This window comes from Lichenostomus cassidix, chromosome W (assembly GCF_008360975.1).
Source record: "Lichenostomus cassidix isolate B80296 chromosome W, HeHo_3.0, whole genome shotgun sequence".
NCBI lineage: Eukaryota > Metazoa > Chordata > Aves > Passeriformes > Meliphagidae > Lichenostomus > Lichenostomus cassidix.
Genome location: NC_139510.1, coordinates 22716499 through 22738573, shown reverse-complemented (window position 1 = coordinate 22738573; position 22075 = coordinate 22716499). Strand labels below are relative to the sequence as shown.

At 42.1% G+C, this 22075-nt stretch overlaps 1 pseudogene across 1 annotated transcript; it reads right to left on the bottom strand.

The window, feature by feature from the left end:
* Positions 1-548: 548 nt before the first annotated feature.
* LOC146425707 (endogenous retrovirus group V member 2 Env polyprotein-like) lies at positions 549-12270 on the bottom strand (annotated as a pseudogene). Its single transcript, XR_014846509.1, has 2 exons — positions 11952-12270; positions 549-2404 (listed from the first exon to the last, which is right to left on the bottom strand). The product of XR_014846509.1 is annotated as an endogenous retrovirus group V member 2 Env polyprotein-like (transcript).
* Between the last annotated feature and the right edge of the window lie 9805 nt (positions 12271-22075).

Sequence of the window (22075 nt, the reverse complement as noted above, 5' to 3'; positions counted from 1 at the left end):
GGGATTGAGACAGTCCACAATTCCTCCCTGTAGCCCTCTGGGTTGTATTTTTAAAAACTGGAATAAGCTTGGGGAGATCCAATGACTAAAGATAAAATTATGAGATATTGTAATTAATGGTGGCCACCTTATAAATTGGAGGATGGGAAAAATGTGTTGATGCAGTTTAATATTATCTTACGGTTGATGTTGTTTTGTCATTGACCTGGTAAATGGGATGAGGGCTTTTATGTTGATGCTTTCATAAAATTGTAGAGATTCAAATAGTCAGAAAGAGTGCAATTTGGGAGGACATGTTAATGCTATGTATCAAGGAGAAGGAGAAAAGTGATTGTATGTTGTGGGGGGATGGGGAAGAAGATGATGTGCAATTTTTGGTACCAACAGCTCCTCTGAACGGTCCCTAGAGTGTGCCACCTCCTTACTAAGGGAACAAAAGAGGGCAGAAAGGGGAAGTAAGGATTTTAGCCCTGTATATAAGGAGGGGACAATGTCCAATAATACATGATGCCTTAAAAGCTGGTAAAAATATGAAGCAGACACAGCAGTAAAGGGAAAAAGGGTATTACCTTGGTTTCAATAGGATCCTAGGTGCACACTTGTCAAAAGTGGAAAACATGCCGAGAGCACCCCCGCATACAATGCGTATACAAATTTATGGACCTTGCAAATTAGCATATCTACTAAAAATCTCCCAATAAGAAACTTAATAAATGAAGTAATTGTCCCCCTATTCTAATTACCCCCCCCAAGTGAGACCACAGCCTAGTTTACAAAAACATGTTCCAGAGAGGAGGCTCTGTCCATGGTTGGAGCCTTTAGTTTTGAGATAGTATGAATGTTTGGTCTTTTTGCTTTGCAAGACCCCCCCAAACTAAGCTAAATAGCAGACTGCAAGAGTTATAAACATGTGGGGCTAAGGTACAAGGAGTGTTTGTGAAGGGTACAAGGAAAGGGAAAGGGTATAAAGATGTATAAAAAGAAAGGACAAAAATCATCAGGCATCATTTCCCTTCTTTTTAGAGACTAACAAGACTTTACCTTGTCTAGTCTCTACACTACACAAACCACAGCACCAGTTTACACAACCGGCTATAGCAAAAATAATAACTACAATTACAACTATTACAAACACTTCTTTTACCCAGGCCCAGTCTGGTAACCATGAAGTGAGGGTGTGGAAGATATGGTCAAATTTCAAGGTGTAATTTCTGGAACCCACTTCATGTAGAATTTGAGTCCCCTTCCAAATTTCTTCTAAATCTTCTTTAATTCTTCAATCCTGGTCCACAAAGGAACAACAGATGGCATTAACAATATCACATACCCCTTCATGTGCGCCAAGTAGGAATTTAAGAGCTATCCTGTGCTGTGTCATCTCCCTTGACAGGCCGTGGACTTCTTCCTGTAAAGCCATAATTGCATCTGCAGTATGTTGTTCAATACGTTCAATAACGCTTGAGATGTTCACAATTGCTCTCTCCAGTTCAACTATTCCATAAGAGGGAAGGAGAGCTCTCACTATACTATGGAAAACTGTGGGACGTTCAATGAGGAGATTTAGAGATCTTTTCCCCCTCCTATGTGGTTTTTCAATTTGGTCAAATATTGTTATATTTGGAATTACAGCCCCGAGGGCACAGGCCTGATCTTTATCTACAGGCTGAATTTTCCAGGCCTTATCATCACATATCCAATACACCCCAGTCCCAAGTGGTAGAGCTAATCTCCATCCCAGCAACCTCATTTTTGTCACAGATCTTGGGTTATTTCCCTGAAGTTGGTCTTATGGCAATATGATGGAAGAATGGCCTTCCCTGTAGCATTCACAAGCACACAGCAAACTGTATAGTTCTCACATTCCACCAGGCCATTCAGGGGTATAGGAGGCAGGAGGGTAGTATTGACTCTGACCGGTTGCCACCTTTCTGTATGCTCCTCTTCCATCACAATACCAATCATTGGCCAGTTACCACTCTCATCTAGAGGTGGTAATTGGGTACAGATCCAGCAATTGCTCATATTAAGAGCTCTGGATACATTTTGGATCACAGTGTTGTGCAAATCTTGGGCCGAGCCCTGGGTCATGGTTACCAATTGGGCAAACAACAGACATGTATAGAACAATTTAAACCACATCATCCTGATTTACATCAGTCTCTGTTTTCTCAATGGTCTCAGGGTCAGAAGCCTTCTTCATTCTGGAGAAATGGATCCACGGTCCTTTCCCAGCAACTTTGACAGCAGTGAGGGTGGTCAGCAAAACTTGGAATGGTCCCTTCCACTTAGCTTGCAAGGGGTCACTGTCCCAACACTTGATGTAGACCCAGTTTCCAGGCTGAAATGGGTGAGCAGGGGTGTCCAATCCTATAGGTTTGGACAGCACAACGAATCTCTGGAGCTTCTGTAATGTGGAACTCAAAGCCATTAAGTATTTCTGTAAATCAATTTTACCCTTCATATGAATTTCCAATGGGATATGTGGAACCTGATATGGTTTGCCATATAGGCTTTCATACGGACTTATATTGTCCCTCCGCCTTGGTTGTATGCAGACCCTCAGCAAGGCTATAGGCAAAGCCTGAACCCATGTCATAGATGCTTCTTAGCAGATTTTACCAATCTGGGCCTTGAGGGTTCCATTCATATGTTCAGCTTTGCCACTTGCTTGGGGTCTGTATGGTGTATGCAAGTCCCAAGTAAGTCCCAGAATCCTGCTAACTTCCCCGATCACCATTGCAACAAAATGTGGTCCCCTATCTGATGACATTCCCAAAGGAACCCCAAACCTTGGAATTATGTGGTTGAGCAAGGCTTTCACTACTTCCTTTGCTGCACTGGTGCAACAGGGATAAGCTTCAGGCCATCCACTGAACGTATCAACCAATACCAGGACATATTTGTATTCCTCCTTACATGGCATTTCAGCAAAATCTATTTGCCAGTAATCTCCTGGGAGATGCCCTGCCTTGGTCACTCCAAACACTTCTCTCTTGCTTGTGTCAGGGTTGTTTTTGCAACAGGTTTCACACTTACTTGTTATAGACTGTACAATATCAGTCATCCCTCTCCCTATCACTACTTTCTTCAGATGTTTTAAAAGGTTTTCTGTTCCCCAGTGGGTACTCTCATGCTCCCTCTGTGCTATTCCTCGAAGGAACGAGGGTGGGACTACAACCCGGTTTATTGGGGTAACAGCCCTTACACTTTCCTTAATCTCAGCCTTAAGAAATTTAATTAATTTGTAGTCCTTCTGAACATATTTTGGAGTAAACCCTGTCAGATCTACTTCTTTCTGTGGTACTACCGCAAGTATGCCTTTTTCTGCTATTCCTCTTGCTGTTCCATCAGCAAAGGGATTTCCCACTTCAGGGGTTGTCTTCCCCTTTTGATGACTTCTGCAATGCATGACAGCTACTTCTGTAGGCTTCCAGGTGCTCTGCAGGAGTGCTAGGATTTGTTTTGTATGCTTAATGCCATTACCTTGAGCAGTCAGCAGGCCACGTTCCTTCCAAATAGCTCCATGGGCATGAACAACACTGAAGGCATGTTTGGAATTAGTCCATATGTTTACCTTCTTTTTCTTGCTCAGTTCTAGAGTTCTGGTCAGTGCAATCAGTTAAGCTTCCTGTGATGATACATCTGAAGGCAAGGCTTTTGCCTCAATTACTTCATCTATGGTGGTCACTGCGTAGCCTGTCATATGCTTACCATTTTGTACGAAACTGCTCCCATCAGTAAAAAGTTCCCAATCTGGCTTCTCCAGAGGCACATCCTTCAGGTCTGGTCTGCTGGAATAGGTCTCCTCTATTGTCTGCAAACAGTCATGTTCAGGCACATCATCAAGTAATGTGGATGACAAAAACATTGCAGGGTTTATAACAGATGTTTTTAGGGTAACATCTTCTTGTTCCAACAACACAGATTGGTATTTAAGCATGCTGCTAGGGGATAACCAGTGGCCCCCCTTTTGCTCCAGCACAGAGATCACGGTGTGGGGTACATACATGACAATGTCCTGCCCAAGGGTGAATTTACGAGCCCCCTGTATTAGGATGACAGTTGCTGCCACAGCTTTCAAACACCCAGGCCACCCTTGGCAAACATTGTCTAGCTGTTTTGAAAAATAGGCTACAGGTCTTTGCTGGTCCCCAAGGTGCTGTGCCAGTACCCCTAGAGCAACATTCTGTCGCTCATATGTAAAAAGTTCAAAGGGCTTAGTTATGTCTGGCAGCCCCAGAGATGGAGCAGACATCAAGGAATATTTTAGATGTTTACATGCAACCCTTGCTTTCTCTGTTTATATAATGGTTCCTTTCTCAGCTGCCTTAAGGGTTTCATACAGCGGTTTTACTAGTATTCCATACCTTGCTATTCAAAGTCGACAGTAACCTACCATACCGAGGAAAGCTTGCATCTCTCTCACAGTGCAGGGCTCTGGAAGTCAGCAGATTGTCGCTGTTGAGCAGCTAGCAGAGTAAAGAACTCAGTTCTCAGTGGCAAGAAGGAAAGACCTTTATTGTTTTGATTTCATCATATATATAGAGTTTTCAAAAGTCACCCAGATTGGTCAGTTAGAAACCTCCCCCTAGGCCTGATTGCCCAGGCCTGCACTGTCCAGATCTTGGGACACTGTTTTTAATAACATCCAAACTTTATCTTTATTTATAAAACACAAAAAGAATTCTCATGGGAAAGACCTGTGCTAGCCACAGCAGATAGCTTCTTTCCATTCTTTGCTGAGTTGTCGATGGCCACGGAAAATTTCCAGCCTCAAGTAAACTACTGTTTCTTTGGCAACCTGTGCCTTTTCCTTTGAAACTCGATATCCGCCTAAGCCCAAAAAATTAAGAAGACAGTGAGCTGGATACAGTCATCTCATGTTTTGGCTGCAATCAGGATGTCATCAACATATTGAAGGATTTCTCCTCTTGGTTCTTGTTTTCTCCAGTCCTCTAGTTCCTTTGACAGCTGATGTCCAAATACAGTTGGGCTGTTCTTGAACTCTTGGAATAGCACTAGCCAGGTGAGTTGAGTCTTCCTTCCTGTCTCAGGATTTTCCCACTCAAAAGCAAAGAGTCCTTGACTACTTTTACTTATAGGAATACAGAAAAAGGCATCCTTGAGATCTAAAAGTGTGAACCGCCCTAGTTCATCTGTCAGTGTGGTCTGAAAAGTGTAGGGGTTTGGTACAACTGTATCTATGTCCTCTGTGATTTTGTTAATTGCCCTTAAATCCTGCACTAATCTGTAACTCTTACCATCAGCCTTCTTTACTGGCCAGGTGGGTGTGTTGTACTTAGACTCACATTCCACCAGCAGCCCAAATTTTAGAAACTTTTCAATTATAGGTGCTAGTCCCCTAAAACTTTCTAATTTCAGAGGGTATTGCTTCTGCCTTACTGGTGTTGCCCCAGCTTTGAGTGCAATACTCACGGGTTCAGTTCCTTTGGATCTCCTGGAAAAATCACTGGCCCATACTATTGGAATGACAGCATCTTCAACTTCTTTGGGAATTTCTCCTCAACACTCCTGTATGAGAATAGTAGCTGCTTTGAAAAATTTAGATTCAGGAATTATAACTTTCACCACCTCCTTGTTGGAAAATTTAATTTCCACTTCCAATTTCTCCAATAAATCTGTGCCCAATAATGGCTTTGGGGAATTTGGCATATATAAGAATTGGTGAGTCACCCAGTGTTTTCCCAGTTTAAATTTTAAAGGCTGGAAGAAAGGCCTTGTTTCACTTACCCCTGTGGCACCGATCACATCTACAGTATCTTGACTCAGTTTCCCCTTTAAAGTATTTAACACAGATTATGTTGCCCCCGTATCAACCAGAAATTCAACATCATCTTTCCCCAGCTTAACAGTAACTGAAGGCTCCGCTGGGGGAGATAATGCCTTCAGTCCCTGTTGGAAAACGCAGTTTTCCAGCAAAACTTATGCTAACTAAACAGGCCTGAACGGAGCCTCAGCATAGCCAGGCCTCAGTGAAAATCCTGACAAGTTGTTTTGAAGAGCTGACGCCTGAGAACCACAGCTGTGTTTCTGAGCTGTGGGAAGAATGTCAGGAGAAAGATTAGGGAGTCAGAAGTGTTATGAGAAAAGAATAAGGGAGTTAACAGGAGGATCCCTGAATGTGTGAGAACAGACTGCAGGTGTGTGTGTAGCTAGAATTGGTAAGATCTGTAACAGTATATAAGTTTCTCGTTTGGTGAAATAAAATGGAGCTTACTCTATATCTCATATTGAGACTGCCGTGAGTTCCCTCTCGTCGCGATGTTAAATGGTGAGCCCGACGTGATACGGAGTTAGCAGGATTTAGAACCGACGACCACGGACACTGGCAGCAGAGTTTTACGACCCTGCCCAGAGAGTGACGAGTCCGGAGAGGCCCCGGGGGCAGCGCCGGGGGGCTATGAAAGCCTGGGCCGAAAAAGATCCGCTTCCGGATGGGCTAATAAACCTCGGAAAGGCTGCACTGACCGTGGCGACCGCGTTATAAGCGGAGACGCCCCAGCAGAGCGCGGACGGCGGCGACTACGTAACTTTAAACCCAGCTGGTACGGAATGGAGACAGAGGTAGCCCAATTTTTATTGTTATGCTTTTTAGAAAAGCACGGACTCAGTAAAAGTAGCCTATCACACTTAATGGGCCTGATGGTGGTAGGACAAGCTTATGGATTTTTTACAAATCCTATTACAGTATTCAGTGTGGGAGAGTGGTTGAATTATGGAGCTACTTTACTTTTGGACTGTGATAAAATTGCAAGAAAGCTTGGCAAACCATGGAGTAAAGTCGTAGCCTGCTTACAGAAGCATTGCACGGAACAAAACCTTGTGTGGCTGACGGCGCAGGAGATGGCAGCTGCATGGAGCAGAGAGAAACCTGTGTGTTACTGTGCTGCTTTTGCTATGCGGGGAACTTCTGCAGCCGCACAGCCGGGGAAACCCCCCCCCGCCAGGGAGGGGGGGGAGAATAGTAGCTCTCCCGCGCTGCCGACAGCCGAGAATACAAAGTTACTCGATTGGATGAAAAATCTGTTCCTGTCTCAATGTATCACAGAGCTTGGCAATTTTACAACGAAAAACATCTTAGCTGCTTTGTTTGAGAGAGCTCAAATATCGCGGGTAAAGAAACAGAGTAACCAGAAATCATCCCGATGCTATCGATGTGGTAGTAAAAGACACATACGAAAGAACTGTAACAGAAAAGTTTGGTGTTCCCGCTGCAACAGAGATACTCACAGCACAGAAGCTTGTAAAAACAAAAAGAACAAACAGAAAGTGACCAGTGACCGAGTAGCAGCGGCGGCCCCTACCCCTCACTGCGCGCCGCCGGCATGGCACACAAGCAGACCTGTGGCGGAAGTTGCTCCAACCATGGTTTCCGGCCGAATGACAACGAAAACAGAGGTCCCAGAGGGTGCCCCAGTGGGCGGAGCCGCAAGCCATCCACGCCTCCTTCACTGCCCCAACGGTGACGTCTATAGTGAGATTCTAAACTCTACTCCACCCCAAGGATGAGGAAATGATTGACAGCTTCAGCAGTGAACCAGAACTAACCAACAGCGTTGCCAGCAGAAACAGCAGTCTGATACAGAATGGAGTTGTTTCTTTTGTAGTCATGGAGAACTTTTAAGAGTTTCAAAGATGCGAATCTTCTTCAGTGCTCTGAACTGGAGATCCTTCATCTCCCGCTCGGGAATCACGTCCATGTCGTCCCCCATGGCGGCAGCGATCCCGCCGCGCTTTCCAGCTACAGATACAAATCTTTGAACACGTTCTCCATCTGTTCTCTCCAAAACCTCTAATTATTCGCTTTGCAGGGTGAAACACCCATTGCCACGTATTGACCAACAGACCAAAACCTATTTTCAACGTTTTACTAATAAAGAAGCATTGTAACAAGATATTATCCTGATAAAAAAAAAAAAATAACACCTTGAATACTAAAAGCCTTAAACGAAAGCTGAATTTTGCTAAAGCATTTGTGTGTATGTGTGAATATTGTAGGCCTACTGAGAGTGTTGTTTGCTTTTCGAATGCTTTAATGTGGATGAAACCTGTGACTGATGAGAGTGTGATTTTGATTTCTTGAGAGTTTTGATGTGTGAATGAGGACCTGTGGGTGAAGTTATACTGAATAAACTACCTGTTAAGTACTTTTGATTAAGCATAGATTCTGTTAAAGTTAAGTAATAGTGAATTTAAATTCTATTAAGTTGTAAATTCTGTTAAAGTTACAATTCTGTTAAGTAATATTAAGTGATGTTAATTTTAAATTCTGTTAAGTTTTAAATTTTGTTAGAGTTAAGTTGTTAAAGTGATATCAATTTTAAATTCCATTATAGTTAAGTCCTATTTGTTAGTTTAAAAGCAGATTTATTAAGATTAAGTTTTATTCATTTTTAGTGATATTAATTTTAAGTTTTAAATTTGTTAGTTTATATTATTATTCACAAAAGCTTTGCAGTTTCATCTTTCTTAGTTAAAGTCAAATAATAATATCTACTGTTTTCAAATATTTCATCTCACCTTATATAGTTATCTACAAAAATAGTAACATGTTAAGACACTCTCCTTATTGATATTAATCAAAGCTTGTTTATAAGATGTTCTAAGAAAACCCTTCCACTTAGCACCTAAGCTCTGGCCAAGCTTTGGTTCTAACTGGCTGGGAAACATGCCATGAGTCCCAAGTGTTCTGCATCAAAATGTGATCAAATAATTTTCATTTACCAAATTGAGTTTATAAAAGCTAAACCTTCTTCCAGGTAAACTTGGAGTCCTTACCCGGGAAAAGTTCTCCAAGCTTTACCTGTGAAGTGAATGTTTTCAGCAACGACAGTTCCTAGACCATGGCAACATATCTAAATAACTAGTGAAATTTTCTTAAGTAAATTTATAACAATTCTAATAATAAGAATTACTTATAGCAAAGCAAATTAATCTGATAACAGACAACGTCTGTTCTCACAAGCGAAACGGGGGAACTGTTGGAAAACGCAGTTTTCCAGCAAAACTTATGCTAACTAAACAGGCCAGAACAGAGCCTCAGCATAGCCAGGCCTCAGTGAAAATCCTGACAAGTTGTTTTGAAGAGCTGACGCCTGAGAACCACAGCTGTGTTTCTGAGCTGTGGGAAGAATGTCAGGAGAAAGATTAGGGAGTCAGAAGTGTTATGAGAAAAGAATAAGGGAGTTAACAGGAGGATCCCTGAATGTGTGAGAACAGACTGCAGGTGTGTGTGTAGCTAGAATTGGTAAGATCTGTAACAGTATATAAGTTTCTCGTTTGGTGAAATAAAATGGAGCTTACTCTATATCTCATATTGAGACTGCCGTGAGTTCCCTCTCGTCGTTATGTTAAGTCCCCATCAAGTGCCATTCACAACTAACTCAGGAGATTGGGGCATCTGTTTTGCCCGCATTGGACACTCATTCTTCCAGTGTCCCTTTTTCTTGCAGTTGGCACACTGGTCTTCAGCTAGAGGAGGGCAAGGGGTGTGGCTAGCACAGGTTTTTCCCATGAGAAGTTTTCTTGTGTTTTGTAAATAAAGATAAAGTTTGGATGTTGTTGGAACAGTGTCCCAGAACTTGGGCAGTGCAGGCCTGGCCAATCAGGCCTGGGGGAAAGCTTCTGACTGACCAATCTGGGTGACTTTTGAGAACTCTATATATGTGATGAAATCAAAACAATAAAGGTCATTCCTTCTTGCCACTGAGAACTGATGCATTCATTACTCTGCTAGCTGCTCAACAGCGACAAAGGGGGACCCTTTTTCTGTTTACTAGATGACTTCCCCTGACCATGCTTTTTCTTGTGGTGGGGTTTATCCCCCTTATCTTCTGTATCCTTATCCGTTGGATCCGTATTTTGATATACTTTCCAGGCTGCATTCAACAACTTATTTAGATCATACTCATCCATTTTTTGTAGCTTTTTCCTTATGTCTTTTGTAGATTGGCCTATAAATATGTAGGCTAGGTGGGATTGCTGCGCCAGGGAATCTACGTCCAAATTTATGTATTTCCGTGCAGCCTCTTTGAGCCTATTCAGGAAGTCTGTAGGGGTCTCATTTACATCTTGTTTAATTTCATATAATTTGGGCCAATTCATTGCTTTAGGGATAGCACATTTTAGCCCAAGGACCACCCACGTTTGATGTTGTTTTAATCTGGCCATCTGCTCTGGCACGTTGGGGTCCCACCCTGGATCTGTCTGACAAAAAATATCATTAACAGGTCCTTGAAGAGTACCAGCCGCAATCTGAGTCTCTATAACATTTATAGCAGCCTTAATGACCATCTCCTTTTCCGTGCTATCTAATAATTCATCCATCATTACATGCAGATCACCCTAATCTGGGTTTTGTGCCTTGATGGCTAATTCAAACCAAATGGCTACCCTTTCTGGGTTTTCTCTGCATCTCCCAACTGACTCCCTCTATTGTTGGAGCTCTCCAAGGGAGAACGGAGTTTTGAAATAAATCACTCTTTGATTCCCAACAGCCTGCCTCAAAGGTGCTTCTAGGACAGCCTCCTCCTTTCGTGGTTCATCCTTCTTAGATCTGGTGCATTTAGCTACCAGATTAGTAGCCCCTATGGCCTCTCGGGCTATCTTTCCCCTCTTCTTCCCAGTAAGCCTACTGGCTGCTGTGGCTCTAGCCCCGGCCCCGGTCTCGTCCTCCTCGAAGCTATCTGCACTGGATTAATCAGGCTCACTTTTAACTGGGGCTATTTCTCCCTCAGCCCTGCCACTGACCGCACGGCAAAGCTGCTGTCGCCCCCGGCCCCCCCTTTCTCCAGCCTGGGAGAGGCAGTGGCAGAGGCACTTCCCTCCCTGCCTAGAATCGCCCCTGCTCCTCCCCCGCCTCCGCCCTCAGGGCGGCCAGTGACCAACCCACCCCCGCTCCTCCCCCGCCTCTGCCTTCAGGGTGGTCTGGGGAGGGTGGCAGTGGAGGAGGCGGTGGCCACCCATCCCCCATCCCTAGCACTGTATCAACATGGCGGAGGGGGGGAGCCGACAGCTGCGGCAGGGGAGGGAGCCAGCTTCCCCCCACTGATCTGGCTGGCCCCTGTTGAGGCAGGGGGTGTGATACCCCCCAGCGCAAGGCAGGTGCTATCAAATCCATGTCGGTCATGTCTATCTCTTCAGCTCTGGTTAGAGGTTGCTTTTCCTCTGTCTTTTCCCTTTTTCTTCTTTTGTAAAACCATCTCAAAACAACCCTTTTTTGTTTGTTTGAACGCCTTCTCCCAATTAAGGAATATAGAAAACAATTCCATGTACCTCAACTCATCAAACCTGCCCTGGGCCTGAAGTTCTACTAGTAATTCTGTGATTACTTGGTTGTCCAAACTACTGAGATGTGGCCATTTCCCTCCCCCACTCAGTTTCAAAACAGGCCACACCCACAAAGAGAGCCAAGTTAGTTCCCCCTTGTTCAGGGGGTTTTTTTCCCTGTTAGGACGTTCCAGATTTTAAGATCAGACCCAGTGGGGAATCCCGCGGGATTTTTGGGTTAGCAGAAGACACACCACCCATGTTTTGTTTATAAACGGAAAAGAAATAGCTGGAAAGAAAACTCTTAGCCCCAAGTCTGGTGCGAGAATCAAACCAGCGATTCCCATGCCACAGCAGAGTAAAGAAAGCAAAAGACTGAAAGAGCACACGCATGAGACCTGAGACCCTGGCGGTATTCGAGCCACCAACCTTCGGCAGTGGAATTCACGCCCCCAACCGCTGAGCCACAGGCTAACCTAAGCTGCTCTGTGGCTCCTGTAAATGATAACGAGAAACGTCCTTTCCTTCTCATAGCCCCTGCAGGAGCAGAGCAAGTTGTTAAACCCGCTTTTTATGGCCCCCTTGGCCACACTCCTGCCCTACCCCCTGGAGATCTCCCCTAAATGCTAGCTAGCAATAAAACCATTCCCCTTTGATCTCACTTCTACTGCTGTGTTTCTGTGGTAGGTCTTTCAGAAACTCCCTGGTTTTCGCAGTCCTGGATTGCTGCTTCCCTCCCGTAGTGCCGGCGAGTGGGGGTGCAGCGGGGGTGTTTCTCGATCCAGAACTCAATTTTTGGGGTTCCTCTCTCCTGCCTGGCTCACCAGGAAAGGATGCCTTAAAAGCTGGTAAAAATACGAAGCAGACAAAGCAGTAAAGGGAAAAAGGGTATTACCTTGGTTTTAATAGGATCCTAGGTGCACAACTTGTCAAAGGTGGAAAACACGCCGAGAGCACCCCCACATACAATGCATATACAAATTTATGGACCTCGCAAATTAGCATATTGTGTTGGTTTGGAAACAAACCAGTGGGAGATCACAAGTCAAGAGTGAAATTAAAAATAAGTGAAATAATACAAGGAAAAGCACTGACAAAGTCAGATACAACCTAACACCCTGTTAGGGTGGTAGTAGCAGTCCAACTGAAGTAGTCCAGTTGAAGCGGTGATCCTGTGAAGGTCTAGTCTCCAGCTGAAGATCCAGTAGTAGCTCTGGTCCTCTGGGAACCCAGTAGACAGGGCTAGCTCAGGCAGTTCCAAGGCCAGGTTATATCCAGGTGGGAACACCTGGCCCCTCCTTCCTGGGCAGAGCATCCCACAATGGGATGAGATAAATCCATGAGTCACACGGTGGGTCCCTGATGGCCCATTGCCTGTCATCCGGAGTGGATCATTAGCAGGTGATAGCAGCTAACGGCCCACAGCTGGTGGTAATAGAATACTTAACTACATCTATATTGCAACCTAGGACACATATCTACCAAAAATCTCCCAATAAGAAACTTAATAAATGAAGTAATTGTCCCCCTATTCTAATTTACCCCCCCGAAGTGAGACTACAGCCTAGTTTACAAAAACATGTTCCAGAGAGGAGGCTCCATCCAAGGTTGGAGCCTCTAGTTTTGAGATAGTTATAAATGTTTCATCTTCCCCCCTGGAGAACGCCCAAACTAAGCTAAATAGCATACTGCAAGAGTTATAAACATGTAGGGCTAAGGTACAAGGAGTGTTTGTGAAGGGTACAAGGAGAGGGAAAGGGTATAAAGATGTATAAAAAGGGTATAAAAAGGGTATAAAAAGGACAAAAATCATCAGGCATCATACAGGCCCCTTAAGGCAGGCTGTAGGAATAGAAAGGCAACCTGTCTACGTACATGTTCCTTTTACTACTTAGGATTTGTTGAATTGGAAAGGATCTGTTGTTTCATACCAAAAGAATCCTGAAGGAATGCATCAGCTTTTGGAAACTGTTGTGCTGACTCATAACCCTAACTGGTTTCAGCTGGGATAGAGTTAATTTCTTCTCAGTAGCTGTTAGTGTTGTGTTTTGGATTCAGAATGAGAATGGTGTTCACACACCAATGTTTTATGCTAAGTTGTGTTTATTTTAAGTCAAGGACTTATTTCTTGTCTCAGGCTCTACCAGTGAGGAGGTTTGCAAAAGAATGATGCTAGGTGGTGAATCCACAAAGCCAGCACACCTTCAGTATGCCAGCTACCTGCTTTTATACACTACAAACAGTGAGAAATTAACATTTCCCCTATACCCACAATCTAAAGCTATAGCCATTGGCTTTGTCTCCATTTAAAGATACAGTACAAAAGTATTTTACTGCCTATGCTCTATATGGGGAAGGGGCTTATGTGAGTAAGGGATTTCTACAGCCATTTTACTATGTCAATGATTAAAGGTTATCACAAAGTTCAAGTAAAATTCTTCTTTGGCTTTATTAGCAGCTTGTTACTGTGTTATCTCATTGTTTGGTTGGATTTATGGTGTCATCCTATTCTTGCTTTTTGGGTTGTGGCTCCCGGTTTCTACTAACTAGATACAGAGTTAAAGTGTATTATGTATATATCACTGATAGAAAACATGATATCATCAGGGAAAAATTCCTCATGGACAAAAGATTAAAAAGTGATACGCTGGTACAAAAATCTGCTACGCATACATTTATATGAAAAGTAGAATTGTAGTAAGTTTCTACCTCTTATGTTGCATTAAAAGAGTTGTGATGTCAGGCTGCCCTTAATCTTCAGATTGCTGACATTATTTCTAGCACTCTGTTCCTTTTAGGATGATATTTAATAGAATTGTATTAGAAATAAGAAGTAGTATTTACTTATTAAAGTCCTTTTTGCCCTTTCCTCACAGGTAAACACATTTAAGTTTGCTTGACATAAACTCACTGTACTATAAATCACTCTACCTACAAAGAAAAGTTTAAAGTTACTAAGATTTTATTCTAAACAGAAATGCTTGAGATTATTATAGCAAGTGAAAGGGAAAGTCAAATTGTAACTGCTTGGCAGTGATAATCTGTGACCAAGAAATGATCTGCCATGGAGGGCAAGAAGGCCCTACTGCAGTGATGCCTGAAAAGATAAGCTGGAAATAAAACCCCATAGACCAGTGTCTATAGAGCAGGCATTTGTTTATTGCAGTGCTGGAGGTGAGGGGGATTTCTCTTCCTAACTCACCCACCCTTGTCAAGTGCTGTGGTTTATTTATAGAGTAAATTTCACTTAGCGTTACTATGTCACTATAACATCATCATATATGCGCTGGAACTAATTTATATAACATGATCTCATGGTTATAAATAGTTCTTTTGCACTGCACTTGCGCCTCCCCAATTGGGTAGTCGTGGGGGTCTCCCTGATGAAGGCTTCCAGGATCTTCTTCGCATCTGAACTTTTCACCTTTGTCTTTGGAGCATGCGCAGTTATGGTGTTCCTTGGTCTCTCTGGTTCTAACGTCTAAATTCTGTATTCTGTGGCTAACTGGCTTTACATTTGCCAATTTCTTATTAGTACTATACTTGTCCACCTTTGAAGCTATCCACCTGGTGAGGTTTTTTGTCTATTCAGCATTAAGCAACTAGTTAACCATATAATAGTAATTACATTGTATAGAAAGTTATAATTCAAGTTATATTAGCATAAAAAGTTATAATTCAGGTTATATAGGTATAGGAAGTTATAATTCAGATTATATTGATATAGAAAGTTATGATTCAGGTTATATAGCTATATGATTATTGATATCTTATAACTCAAGCTTTATAAGCATCTTGTAACTCTGATTCAAATTATATAGGCATCAGCAGAAGGGGTTGAACTGTCTGGAAGCAGGAATGCCAGAGACAGAAGGACTCCCTGTTAAGGGAGTGAAGTTTCCCCTGGTGATGAGATAAGCAGCCAAAGCATTTTCTTGTAGCTATCCTGGAATGCAAGTGCTCCGGGGCCACCTTTGGGCAGCAGAGCTGGGCAAAGGGGTAGTTCCAAGGCGGGGCTGAGACACCTCATACAACCGCTCATGGGATTGGTGCTGGTGCAGGGTGTATAAGGAATTAGCTTGTGATGCATCCCACACAAAAGATTTTAAGAAAGGGGAGGAGGGGGTTATATTTCTTTATAAATGTTGTATTTGATGTTCTATCTGAAAGTGCTCCATACTCAACTTCTGTGAAGATTCTCCCTCTGATATGACCTAAAAAATTGTATTTTTTCAAGTGTGAAATCACAGTAATGGTCCTAGACTGGAAACCCTTTATCCTTTAATATTCCTGACTGGTACTTTAAGATGATATTATTACAACTAACTGTTGCTTCTTTAGGATGCTACCTTCATCCAACAAGAAACAAGTTACTGGGTTATAAACACATGTATCACTGTGGCCAAATAGGTATCTGGAAGGCTTAGGCTAATCCTCAAGCTGGTTGTGATGCTTTAGGATTTTAGCATCTATATTTTTCATGTACCTGTAATTCTTTAGTGTATAACTCTAGACTCCATATAGGGTGCTAAGCTACTGTTCTCTCATTTTTAGACAAAACAATTCCTCTCTAAACCCAAAACTCAAGGACACCTTACTGTCTCAGGCCCCAAGATGTGTAAACTACAGTGAATTGGGGGGGGAAGCAAACTTGGAGTAATTGACTTCATTACCTGAAGCTGTAATTGGAGGATTAACCCCCAATATGCAAATGGACAAAACTTATAAACATGAAAAACCCGTGACCCATTGTCCATTTTGGGTGTAGCCCCTGGGTGGGCTGTGACTGTCCTAAATGCACCTGAAGGCCCTTCAATTAATATAACTGCTTTTTATTCTCTTAACTTTGTTTAGCCTCTGTTTTAGGTAAGTCCACCTAGGCATCAGTTGGGCCAGCCTAGTTTATTTCAAATCTTACCACATCTTTGGTCTAGCCATTGCCTTATTTTACAATTTGAGAGTGAATACATTTAATGATAAGTTTTTAATAATACTCATAGATCTTGGGCTGCCCAGTCCTCTGAGTTGGAGGACCATAACTGCAGGAACAGTGACTTTACATTTGTGCACACTGAAAATGTAAGGGATCAGCTGTATCGGTTGAGTGTTCATAAATCCATGGGGCTGCATGGCATTCACCCCAAAGTACTAAAGGAGCTAGCAGGTGTTACAGCAGGACCCCTCTTGATCAGCAGGACCCTGACCAAAGGTCTTTGGAGTCTGGGGAGGTCTCTGCTGACTAGAAGCTAGCCAGCATTATTCCAATTTACAAAAAGGGCTTGAGGGAAGACTCAGGAAACTACAGACCTGTTAGGCTAACCTCAGTACCTGGAGAAATTATGGAAATCATCATACTGGGTACTATTGAAAGACATGTAAAGGACAATGCAGTCATCAGGCACAGTCAACATGGATTCACAAAAGGAAAGTCCTGTCTAACTAATCTGGTATCCTTCTACAATAAGGTCACCTGCCTAGTACATGAAGGGAAGGTGGTAGATGCATTTTTTTCTTATTTTTGGAACGATTTGGATACTGATCCTCACAGCATCTTTCTGGACAAGCTGTCCAACTGTGGTATGAGCAGGTACACACAGCACTGAGTGAAGAATTGGCTGAAGGGCAGGGCTCAAATGGCTGTAGTAAATGGGGCTACATATGGCTGGTGACTGGTCACCAGCAGCATTCCTCAGAGCTCAATTCTAAGCCCAGTTCTACTCAATATATTTATCAATTATCTGGATGCAGGAGTTGAATGCACTATTAGCAGGTATGCTGGTGACTCTTGCCAGGGACCAGAGGCCTTGCAGAGGGATCTAGATAGACTGGAGCATTGGGCAACCATCAGTGGCATGAAATTTAACAAGAACAAATGCCGTGTTCTGCACCTGGGACAGAGAAACACCAGGCACAAGTATTAATTGGGAGATGAATGGCTGGAGAGCAGCCCTGCAGAAAGGAATCTGGGGATGCTGGTTGACAGCAGGCCCAATCAGTCAGCAGTGAGCCCTGGCAGCCAAGAGGGCAAACCATGTTCTGGGGTGCATTAAATACAGTATAACCAGTTGGTCAAAAGAGGTGATTATCACCTCTGTATTTAGCAGTGCTTTGGCCTCCCCTTGAGTACTGTGTGCAGTTCTGGGCTGTAAAATTTAAAAAGGATGTGAAGGTACTTAAATGCATCCAGAGAAGGGCAACAAAGCTGGTGAAAGGGCTGAAAGGAATGTCCTATGAAGAGCTGCTGAGGGCTCTGAGTTTGTTTAGTTTGGAGAAAAAGAGACTGAGGGGTCACCTCATGGCTCTCTGCAGCTTCCTGAGGGGAAGCAGAGGAAGCAGAGAGAGAGGTGCTGAACTCTTCTGCCTGGTATCCAGCAACAAGAGGTGTGGGAATGGTTCAAACTGCACCTGGTTCAGACTTGACATTTAAAAGCATTTATTTCCCAAGAGGGTCATCAAACACCAGAACAGGCTTCCCAGAGAGGTGGTCAATGTTCCATGTCTGTTAGTGTTTAAGAGGCATTTGGACAATGCCCTTAAGAACATGCTTAAACTTTTTGTCAGTCCTGAAGTGATCAGGCAGCCGGACTAGATAACTGTTGTAGGTTCCTTCCAACTGAACTATTCTACTCTATAGCTAATAACTGAAGAATAGTAAACCTTGCTGGATGTCCAGCCAAATGGAAGCAAGTCTAAAGAAATCAAACCTCTCACCAGACAAAAGTTTTTTCTGTTACAGTTCTAAATCATGCACAGACTCCAACAGCCTCTGTGGTGAGTTGGCCTTCACTGGCAGCCAGGTGCCCATGAAGCCACTCTCTCACTCCCCTTCCTCTGCTGGATGGGGAGAAAATAAGATGGTGAAACTTTTAGGTTGAGATAAAGGCAGTTTAATGAAGAAAAGCAAAGGCTGCATGCAGAAGTAAAGGAAACAAAAAGATTTATTCTCTACTTCCCATGAGCAGGTGATGTTCAGCCACTTCCTGAGTAGGGTTTTAGTATGCATAGCAGTTCCTTCAGAAGACAAACACCTTAATAAACAATGCCCCCCTCCCTTCCTTTTCACTTTTAATGCTGGTCATGACATCATATGGTATGGAAGATCCCTTTGGTCACTTTGGGTCAGCTGGTCTGGCTCTGTCCCCTCCCAATTCCTTCCCCAGCCTATCGGCCTTTGGGGGAAGGACAGGGTTGGAGAGAGCCTTGATGGTGTGTGAGCACTGCTTAGCAATAGCCAAAACATCTGTGTGTTATGGATACCATTCTAGCTACAAATAGAAAGCACAGCACCATGAGGAAAGTTAACTCCATCCTAGTGAGACCCAATATAGCCTCTCAGAAAATAAGAACCCAAAGATGCCTTGCAGGGTCATGGCTTGCTCAGGTTTTCTTTTGAGAAAGAAAAGGGAGGAGAAGTAGTTAAAAGACCAAGGAAATTATATACTGATTACCTGTTGTGGCAGGACCTCCCCCCTCCCCCTTCTCTCTCTCCCTGATGGCTGGCTGGAGATGAATGACTCAGATTAAGTTGATAGCTTAATACGGGGCTATCTAGTTCTGGCGCCTGGAAGCCAAGGTGAGACACTGAGAGAATGTGAAGAATTTTTAAGTGACTGCAAATCCACACTCTTTTCCCTATAAAAAACACCACGAAACCTTGGAAAGGTAGAAGCTTTCTACATGGACATTGGAGCGTGAAATAAATTCTTCTCCCCAGGGTTTGGACGCAGGCCCTGTGGTTACTTCCCTGGGATTGGGTGAGGAATTCTAATGTATTCCAACTCCAAAATTGGATTTGGTAAGATCATTGGTTTCCTAAATTGTATTATTCCGGCTAACTTATAGGTACCTTTCTTAACTTGCATTTCATTCAGCTAGCTCAAGCAAGCATTTCTTAACTTGCATTAAGCAAGCTTTTCTTAACTTGCATTTTTTTTAAACTATTTTTATAGTTCAAGCAAGGTTTTACCCCATAATTGCATTTTTAGCTATTATAGTGTTGCAATTATGCAATCATTGTGTGTCTATGTGTGTCAATCTGTTCTATGTTTGTGTGTTTGTTATTTTCTGTGTCTAATAAATGGTATTTTTAGACAAATCGGTCGAATATCAAAGAATCTTGCAAACGGGACTAAGTCTTGGGGAACTAGCTATCTTAAAGTCTGTCAAACTGCAAAAACTCATAAAGCTCCTGTCTCCCATGCAAGACACCTGTATGAAATAAAGCCTTTAAAGACTCATGCTTTACAAAGGTTTCTCCTCTTCTACACACTTCCCTCCATTTTTCCCATGGTCTAACATCTATTATTCGGATGATGAAAAGACTTCCAAAGAAGATACAGTCCAATAAAAATAACCAAAAAAACGCAAACTAACTCCTCTTCTAACTGCCAATTTTATATTCTTTGCAAAAAAAAAAAAAAATCAAGGAAAGGAAAGGAAAGAACAAAACCCAAGCAAACAATTTCTGATATTCTATACACACACAGTAAGGTGTAGATTATCCTTTGAAAGTAACTAAAGAGCTTCCACCAAAACATTTTCATTTATACTTTGTTAGGCTTGGGTTTTGTAAAATACAATAGAAAAGCAGAAATTTAAAAACTTCAACATTAAGGCCAGTGTAAGTATACATGTACATCATCTTTGGAACACAACAACTATTTGACTACATTGTGAAAAGGTTAGATTAATAAACATGAAGAGCTAATCAATAAGGATGGCTGTGGGTTCAAAATGATTAGTAATGCTTAACATGTCAAAAAATAGATTCCCTGTATGATACAATCATTCTTTTCTGCTAGTGATGTTAGAAACAGTTGGAGGGGTTAGGTTTGGTTTTTACAATAAGTACATAGCTTTTAATTCCATTTATTTATACACTTTTTTCCTCACATGAATATTTAGGAAATAATCTTTCATTTCTCTACACTTTAGGTTCTTGGCATTATTGGAAGTGACTGCATCTAAACAATTATTGTTTAAATGTACTCAACCACTTTAAGACAAGGCTGGTCATGTCCAATAGCTACCTTTTGGAAATCAGGTAAATAATCATCCTTGAAAAAAGTGTAAGAATGACCTGATTTGTTCTTTATCATGATAAACACATATTATAGTATTGGCTTTTCACAAATATTAAAATGGATGCTATGTGTATAATGTTAATTCTTACAGAAGTAGCTTTGTTATAAAGATATAGTTGTGTAATAATAACTAATGCCTTTATTTTTGCAACTAACTTAGACATAGTTGTGAAATAGCTGATATGGTTGTTTTAGAGCACTTGTGGTTAACTTACAATAACTGAAATAACTAAACTGCCTGCTTGGTTGGATAACATCTGAGGAACGGGCATGACGAGGACCCCTACTACTGACATTTCAACTATTAGCAACTGTCACCTGCTGAAACCATGGAACAGGGGGCCGTGGTGGGGGTGATAGACAAACCTCAAGACCACAACCAAGAGGACTGCGCATGCTCTTAAAGGGCAGATCAGAGGAGGGGCCATGCTAAACAGTTCCTGGAGCATGCAAACTAATTTGGGGAAAGGTTTGAATATTTATAATTGTTTATGAATATGTATTTGACTGATGCAATAGGAAAGGGTATGTAAGGAATGTCACCATTGTTAACAAGTATGCCTCTGGCTAAGGCTAAGCACCCAGTGCTGTTACTTTTGCTTTATTGCCTTTGTCCCCTATTGTCCTTTATTAAACTTTTCAAATTCTAACAAGAGAGTGAACTTCGTTTTTCACATTTATTATCTGTTTCCTGACAGTCTCTTAACCCAGATCGCCAGTCAAGAAGATAGAGGATTTTGCAGAATAAGAGTGATACATGAATATTTTAAATCAAGCCAAAAAAGTTCAAGTTTATTTCAATATTATCACCATAAGAAACAAACTCTCAAATTCCTACCTGCTAAGACATCTCCTCTCACTTTTCCGCTAATGTTTGAGAGAAACATTACCACTTAACTTTAAAACTTAATTTTCAACAGTCTTTCAGGAGAAAATTTTGCCTTAAATATTTCCCAACACATAATCTAGAAGTTTACGCATGTTATTTAATCAAACGATTCTTCAACTGTTCTAGATGCCTTGCATCTGCATCCTATAGAATTAATACAGTGGCTTTAGACTGAAAAAGGATTCAACCCTATAGTCATTAGAGACCTATCAGTCATCCTTGACATTTCTCTAAACCATGCTTAAGCTTTGGATGTGAAATGGTATCTTTTTCAACATATTCATTTCAGGCAGTGAAAATCCAATCAAACTTGTTAGAACATCATCAGAAAAATCTACTTTGAGATAAACTGAACCATCAGAAATTTTTGTCTTTTTACCCCTGGACCCATTGCTGCTTGTGAGGTTTCTATTAAGAGTTAAAATAAAACATCTAACGTTCAGAATTGGAAGTTATTCTCCCATCTCATTAGCACTGTTAAGAACACAAGTGAGAAGCCTCATTTACAATATAAACAGGTTAGGGTCTGTATTTGTATCACAGAGGTGATTTTTACACTTTAATCGTGTTAAAGCTTTGGAACTGGCAACAGAAGGCTAGCCTGATCTATCAATGTTATCTAGAGACCCAGTCCAGGATTTGGCTGCAATAGCAGCAAATTTTGGTGGTCATTGTCTCAAGAACATCAGTGGTTAATAAGCTCTAGCTTCTTGATAGTTTTGGAAGCATCTATGCACGTTTAATTTGTATAACTGCACTTGGAACCTGTTTAACCCCTAAAGGGGGATAACCAAGGAACTCAATCTCCCTACAG